Source organism: Leptonychotes weddellii, chromosome 8 (assembly GCF_054177405.1).
Source record: "Leptonychotes weddellii isolate Sample4059 chromosome 8, ASM5417740v2, whole genome shotgun sequence".
Classification (NCBI taxonomy): domain Eukaryota; kingdom Metazoa; phylum Chordata; class Mammalia; order Carnivora; family Phocidae; genus Leptonychotes; species Leptonychotes weddellii.
Genome location: NC_138376.1, coordinates 20,647,436 through 20,655,776, shown reverse-complemented (window position 1 = coordinate 20,655,776; position 8,341 = coordinate 20,647,436). Strand labels below are relative to the sequence as shown.

The following is an 8,341-nucleotide window of genomic DNA, read 5'->3' as shown; positions in this document are numbered from 1 at the left end:
CAAACTGAGGGTTGCTGGAGTGGGGGGTGGGGTGGGAGGGATGGGGTGACTGGATGATAGACACTGGGGAGGGTATGTGCTCTGGTAAGCGCTGTGAATTGTGCAAGACTGTTGAATCTCAGATCTGTACCTCTGAAACAAATAATGCAATATATGTTAAGAAAATAAAAAAAGAAGAAGAAGGAGGTAGCAGGAGGGGAAGAATGAAGGGTGGAAATCGGAGGGGTAGACGAACCATGAGAGATGATGGACTCTAAAAAACAAACTGAGGGTTCTAGAGGGGAGGGGTGTGGGAGGATGGGTTAGCCTGGTGATGGGTATTGAGGAAGGCACATTCTGCATGGAGAACTGGTTTTTATGCACAGACAATGAATCATCAAACACTACATCTAAAACTAATGATGTAATGTATGGGGATTAACATAAGGATAAAAAAATTAAAAAAACAAATGTATACAGATTGAGAAAGAAGACATAAAACTATCCTCATTCATAGATGACATGACTATGTAGAAAATCCAAAAAAAAAAAAAATTGACAAAAAGCAAAAAACCAAAAGCAAAAACAGAAAAGCAATTATAGCAAGATTACAGAACACAAAACTAATACACAAAATAGTAGGAAATAGAAATATCTTTCCTATATACCATCTATGAATGAGTGGAATTTGAAGTTAAAACATGATACCATTTACATTAGCACCCCCTAAAATAAAATACTTAGGTACAAATCTATCCAAATGTATATAAGAACTATACAGGAAAACTATATAACTCTGATTAAAGAAGTCACGGAAGAACTAAATAAATGAGATATATCCCATATTCATGGATTGGAAGACTCAATATTGCCAAGATGTCTGTTCTCCCTGACTTGGTCCATAGATTCAATGCAATCTCAATCAAAATCCCAGCAAGTTACATTGTTGATATTGACAAATCAATCCTAAAGTTTATATGGAGAGGTAAAATACCCCAAATTGCCCACAAAATATTGAAAAAGAAAAACAAAGTTGGAAGACTAACACTACCTAACTTCAAGACATACTATAAAGCTACAGTAATCAAGACAGTGTGGTATTGGCAAAAGAAGAAACAGATCAATGGAACAAAATAGAAAGCTCAGAAATCAATGACATTAATAGAGTCAACTCATCTTTCACAAAGGAGCAAAGACAAGACAATTCAATGAAGCAAAGACTATTTGCCTTTTCAACAAATAGTGCTGGAATAGTTGTATGCAAAAAAAAAAAAACAAAACAGTTTAAATCCAAACACAGTCCTTATATCCTTCCCCCATATTAACTCAAAATGGATCATAGACCCCTAAATCTAAAATACAAAACTATAAAACTCCTAGATGATAGAGAAAACCTAGATAGCCCTGGGCATGGTGATGACTTTTTACATACAATACTAAAGGCACAATCCATGAAAGAAATAATTGATAAGCTGGACTTCATTAATATTAAAAAAAACTTCTGCTCTGTGAAAGATAATGCCAAGAGAATGAGAAGACAAGCCACAGACTGGTAGAAAATATTTACAAAAGACATACCTAATTGAGGAATGTTTTCCAAAATATACAAAGAATGCTTTAGACTTCAGCAATAAGTAAACAAACAACCCACTTAAAGAATAAGCCAAAGATCTTAACAGAAAGGTCACCAAAAAGGACATACAAATCACAAATAAACATATGAAAATATGTTCCACATTATAGGTCATTAGGGAAATGCAAATTAAAACAGTGAGGAACCACTACACATCTGTTAGAATAGCCCAAATTCAGAACACTGACAACACCAAATGCTGATGAGGATGTGGAGCAACAGGAACTCTCATTCATTGCTGATGGGAATGCAAAAGTACAACCACTTTGGAAGACCGTCTGGCAGTTTCTTACAAAAATACATGTACTCCTACTGTATAATCCACAATTCACACTCCTTGCTGTTTACCCAAATGAGTTGAAAACTTATGTCCTCACAAAAACTGTACATGGATGTTTACAGCAACTTTATTCACAATTGCCAAAGCTTAGAAGCGACCAAGATGTCCTGTGGTAGGTGAATGGGTAAATACACTGTGGTATATACAGAAAATATAATCTTGTATGATTCCAACCATATGACATTCTGGGAAAAGCAAAACTATGGTGATAGTAAAAAGATCAGGGTTGCCAGGGGTTGTAAAGAAAAGGGTGAATAGACAGAACACAGATTTTGGGGGCAGTGAAACCACTCTATATGATACTGTAATGGTGGATACATGTCATTATACATTTGTCTAACCCCATAGAATATACAATACCAAGAGTGAACCCTAATGTAAATTACAGCCTTGGGGTGATTATGATATGTCAATGTAGGTTCTCATCGATTATAACAACTATACCACTCTGGTGGGGGATATTAGTAATGTGGTAAGCTATGCATGTGAGGGCAGGAAGTATATGGGAAATCTATACCTTTCTCTCAATTTCGCTGTGAACCTAAAAAATTGTCTTTAACAAAAAGCCTATACTGATACAAATAGCAGCAGAGATGGCAACTATCCCTTAAGGTCTCTAAGTGGCAGAAGAACATCTCTGACCATGGTAAGAAAAATATAGAGAATGCCAAAAACAATGCATGAATCACCCAGAACCCTCTCAGAGCAAGGAGAGTGACAAGGAAAGCTTGGGATCTCTTTGCTGCTATTGGTTGGGAGCCAAGGGGAACAAGAGTCACACTGATGTTATTATTGTCTTGTTATTGTTAACCCCAAGTGTTAATTACCATCCATCCCTGGCTGTGTGGACTAAGAAAGTAAAAGCTACATGCAGGGAGCACTTGTCATTTAGGAAAAAGATTTCAATGGATTAACAGAGGTAGAAGTTATTGACCGTGAGTGCATAGTTGTTGGGGTTGGTGAATGAGTACATGGGAATTTATTAAAACGATTCTGTCTGCTTTTGTAGATGGTGAAATTCTCCACACTACGTAGTTAAAAACAACAACAACAATAAACAACTCTTCTGACATGGTGAGAACTTTTATGTTGGAGTGGCGCATCTCTGCCCTCTGAGCTTCCAGGCTTTGCTACTGACAGAGCACTCAAACAAAGATAACAACTGACTGAAAGTCCAATGCCATGCATCACATTTGTATTGGTGCACAGCGCAACCCCCTTTTAGGTAACTGTGAGAGAACTTGGCTCAGTTCTGAAACCTAGTGGTTTCCTACTACCTTCCTCCTTATTTGGAGACACCTGGCCTAAAATGGAGACCTGTCTGACTTATGCAGCCAGGGATTGGCAGCAAAGCTGGAACCAAGAAATGATGGTGGAGCCCTCTGCTGCCCTGAGAAGTTATGTTTATCACCTTTTTGCCAGGTGAGCTCATCATATGGGAGCTGGAAACAGGCAAGACCCTGAAGAACCCAAGCATGGAGTGAAAGAAGTAAGAAGCCTCGTTCCTGCTTTTCAGCACAATAACCCAACAACCCACCACCAATCACGATCAGACTTACACTTCCTCCCTTAGCATGGACTGAAGAAAAAGGTAGAGGTATAAGTCAAAAGGTTCCTTCAAATATTTCCCCAAGGAAGAAGAAAGAAGAAGACAGAGGCTTGGACTAAATCTCTGTTCATCCCTTGGACAGAGGCAGAAACATGGGACAATTAGTTTGCCTAAGAAGAAATACTATTAGAAAAAAGCATGGTCCTAGTAGCAAGCAGCTTAACAGAGCAAAATGTATTTTATGAGGATGCAGAAAATCTGAGATTGCAACCCTGCCTGGTTATAGAATCTGAGGAAATTTCCTGGCCCTCAATTGTTTTACAATTAAATAGAGTTCCTTTCCCCTTCCACTCCTTCCTCTTTATTTTGCAAGCACATAGAGACTAAGACACAGGGCTTTCCCTCAAGGAGCTAAAGTCTTAGGGGGCTGGGGAAAAATCACTGCTTTTGGTCTGTTCTAAAATCTGAAATCTGTGATTATTAAAAAATATGATCTACCCCTGATAAAGCCAGCTTTCCCTTTCGGTTATAATTAGTGTTGGGGAGGAAGAATTTCCTGGCCCCTTCAAGGTCCTTCTAGTCTAAATAAGAACCAAATTGACATGAGACAGGTGAATCAGAGAAAATCAAATGTAATTTCATACATAGAGGGAATCCACACTTGAAAATTCCATAGACAGTCTGGCAAAATGAGGTATATCCATCATCCTGAATTAAGGAGAAGGGGGTAGGGGTCTGGGACTTCCAAGGCAAGAAATGCAAGTCACAGGGAAATGTAAAAGAGTAAATGTTTGGTAAACAAATGTTTGCAGGGCCACTCAGAAACAATAGGACATAGAAGACTTGGTTCAAACAGGCCATGCTAGGTTCCTCCCTGTCTACCATATGTAGTATATAGTATAATCTAGTTATCTCCGGTGATAGCTCTCTTCCTGGAGCTGGTCCTCTATCTAAATTCTTTTTAGGGAGTTGTGGAGGACATAAAAAGCTTTTCCTGAATCTGCTGGGTTTTGATGTTTTTTTAATTCAAAATAATCTTTATGTCAAAGTGGTCCCTACATTAGCATGAATTTAAATCAACCAAGGCATAAATTGGACCAAACATTACTACTATTTGTTGATAATTATATACCTTCCAAGTCAGTGCTCAATCCTGTATTTAAACAACAGGATTTCAAATAAACAATATTATTGAATGAATAATAGTAGCTAGTAATAAATCTGATCTAAAATATGAAAAATGGATACTTTAATAATGTCTTTATGTTTCTGGTTAAATGTGTCAATTTTGTGATTAATAAAAGATACATATTTGGTCATTGACCAAAATATATTTCTCATATGTATTTGGTCTTGGTTCCATGGTTTCCTGGCACAGAGCTCCCAAAACCATTGGAATGGTTTGAGCAACAAGAGCAATGGGAGTACCTGTTGAAATCCACTTCAGAGCCATAAAAATGAAATGGGTGCCTTGTTATTCATAACCACAACAGGGCTTATATTAATGAGGTGACTTTGGAAATCGCCTATGGATGAAGGCTGGGCCAGCAGAACCAACCTGAATAGAAGTTGGAACTTTCAGTCCCACCCCTTGATTTCCAGGGAGAGGAGCAGGGTTGGAGACTAAATCAGTCACCAATGGTGAATCAATTGTGCCTATGTAATGAAGCCTCCATAAAAACCCAAAAGGACAAATCTGGAGACCTTCCAGGTTAGTGAATACATGGAAATTCGGAGAGTGATGCACTTGAAGAGAGCATGAAAGGTCCCCATACCTTGCCCTATGCATCTCTTCCTTCAGGCTGTTCCTGAGGTATACCCTTTTATAACAAACCCGTAATCTAATAAGTAAAATGTTTTCCTGAGTTCTGTGAGCTGCTCTAGCAAATTGATCAAACCCAAGGTGGGGATCGCAGGAACCTTCAATCTAAAGCAGGTTGGTCAAAAGCATAAGTGACAACTTGGACTAGTGACTGGTATCTGAAGTCCTTAGAGAGTGTGCCCAAGTTGCTTGGTGGTGTGGGAAAAACCCTCTACGTCCACACTTTGGAATTGGTGACCAGAACCTTTAGTTGGTGTCGGAGAAATGGGATTTGCTAAAATAGCCCTGGTTCACAGAAACATGTGGTTTGTTGAGAGAAAAGATAAAATGTGGTGGGATGAGGAACCTTTGATCCTCATGGTATAAAACCTCATGAACACCCATGGTATAAAAACTGCTGCTATTGCTTACTAATCCAGTGAGTAAACAGGTTTCCTGAGTTCTGTGAGCCATCCTAGAAAATTAATCAAACCCAAGGAAGGGATCATGGTAACCTCCAGTCTGTAGCCAGTCAGTCAGAAGCAAGGATTACATTTGGCATCTGAAGTGGAGGGCAGTCTTGTGGGACTGAGCCCTTAGGCTGTGGAATCTGATGCTATCTCTGGGTTATTAGTGTCAGAATTGAGTTGAATTGAAGGACCACCAGTTGGTGTCAAAGAGTTGCTCCATAAAGGTGTGGGAAACCCCCCAACACGCCCACGCCCACCTCACACACATTGAAATTGGGTCCAGACCTTTTAAAGTATCATCTAAGAGAGACAGTGCTCGAAATAGTGGGTGTGCCAACATGTCCCGTGGTTCCAGCGCTGGTTTTGACCACCACATTACCATTTTTTCACCCAAGGGCCGGCTCTACCAAGTAGAATATGCTTTTAAGGCTATTAACCAGGGTGGCCTTACACCGGTAGCTGTCAGAGGGGAAGACTGTGTAGTAATTGTCACACAGAAGAAAGTACCTGACAAATTATTGGATTCCAGCACAGTGACTCACTTATTCAAGATAACTGAAAAAATTGGCTGTGTGATGACAGGAATGACAGCTGACAGCAGATCCCAGGTACAGCGGGCATGCTATGAGGCAGCTAATTGGAAATACAAGTATGGCTATGAGATTCCTGTGGGCATGCTGTGCAAAAGAATTGCTGATATTTCTCAGGTCTACACACAGAATGCTGAAATGAGGCCTCTTGGTTGTTGTATGATTTTAATTGGTATAGATGAAGAACAAGGCCCTCAGGTGTACAAGTGTGATCCTGCAGGTTACTACTGTGGGTTTAAAGCCACTGCAGCAGGAGTTAAACGGACTCAACCAGCTTCCTTGAAAAAAAAGTGAAGAAGAAATTTGATTGGACATTTGAACAAACAGTGGAAACTGCAATTACATGCCTATCTACTGTTCTATCAATTGATTTCAAACCTTCAGAAATAGAAGTTGGAGTAGTTACAGTTGAAAATCCTAAATTCAGGATTCTTTCAGAAGCAGAGATTGATGCTCACCTTGTTGCTCTAGCAGAGAGAGGCTAAACATTGTAGTTAGTTTACCAAATCCATGATGCCACTTGCCTGTGTGTTTGGTAGCAACAGACCAACATTATGGAGTCCCCTGGATTGAAAAAGGAACCTTTCCCACTCCTGCCCTGCCACCGAAGTGGTTAGGACTCTGTATAAATAAAAACAGTGCTTTTGGAAATAAATAAATAAATAAATAAATAAATAAATAAATAAATAAATAAAAAAGTATCATCTAAGAATGGTTATTACAACTTGTAAAAAGCTGCTGCCTGTCTTTTTAAAAATCCCTGCAAAAAAATTCACATAAAGGGCTAATTCATGGGTGTAAAGGGCAATGAGAATAAGTAAAAGGAAAAAGTTATAAAACATTTACTCTCACTAGCATACATTCCACTCTGTTATGTTGGGAATTCCTTGTATGCAAAGTTCATATGAACTTTGGAATCCAACATAAACCTTTGATAGTGTTTAGAAAAAAAGAGGTGAAAAAAACACGAAATAGCGAAATGGAGAGAATCAAAGTGAATGGAAACTCTTGGTCAGTTAAAAAATTTCACACCTCCCTGTCTTCTTCTGCCTCTTGATTCAAAGCTCTAAGGCATGTAAACACTAGAAATTAGTGTTTCCTGCAAAAGCCTTCTTGGATTATACTAAATCAAAACAGAGTTCTTAATGAACTAAGAAACTATTGAGAAAGTAGAGCACCTCTGAAGTTACCAGCTCTTCAAAAGCAGGACTGCACATTCTACTTTTTTGAACACACCCAAAACACGCTGAACGGATATTCAATAAATGCTTACTGAATTGAATCTTGATGAGAAACAGACAATGCAGTTCTTCTATTAGTTCTATTTTATGGGGGTAGCTTAAAATTTAATCCATTTAGATTATGACATTCCAGGTCAAGAATGTTCTCCTTCCTTCTTTCTCACCCTATTTGTGGAAGCCTTTTCAGCTTACTGTATTCAGTATTCCACTCTGCACAAAATACAGAGACTAGCAACCAGAACTATCATAAAAAATTAAAAGCAAAAACAAGTGCTCCTATTAAAAGTTTTAAAAACTCCTTTTGTCAAGAGGAAAGGCTTTTTTAGTGTTCTCTTCAAGTCCAATAAAGGGCTTTGAGAAAAATGTTGAGCTGTTTTCTTTTTGCTGAAATCCAAGACCTAAATTTAAACTTTGATTAAACATCTTATTTATTCAATATTCACTCAGAAAATATTTATAAGTGCATGCAGCATACCAGGCACTGTGATAACTAGTTGTTAATGCTGGCTTAGCTGCTGGAGTGAGCTAGTAAAGGAAGTAACATAATATGAATCATTGCAGATCTTTGATGAGAAATAATACACTCTCTATCCTAGAAGATTAACAGGAAAACAGGAAATGGAGCTAGGTAAAACTCAAGGTGCCCCCATCTCTCTCTGTCTCTCTCTCTCTTTTTTTTTTTTTTTTTTGAGGTAGGGGAAGGGCAGACGGAGAGGGAGAGAGAGAATCTTAAGAGGC

General features: G+C 38.6%; 1 pseudogene; it reads left to right on the top strand.

Annotated features, from left to right (window-relative positions):
- Positions 1 to 6,077: 6,077 nt before the first annotated feature.
- Positions 6,078 to 7,006, top strand: LOC102730323 (proteasome subunit alpha type-6 pseudogene; annotated as a pseudogene).
- The last annotated feature ends 1,335 nt before the right edge of the window (positions 7,007 to 8,341 follow it).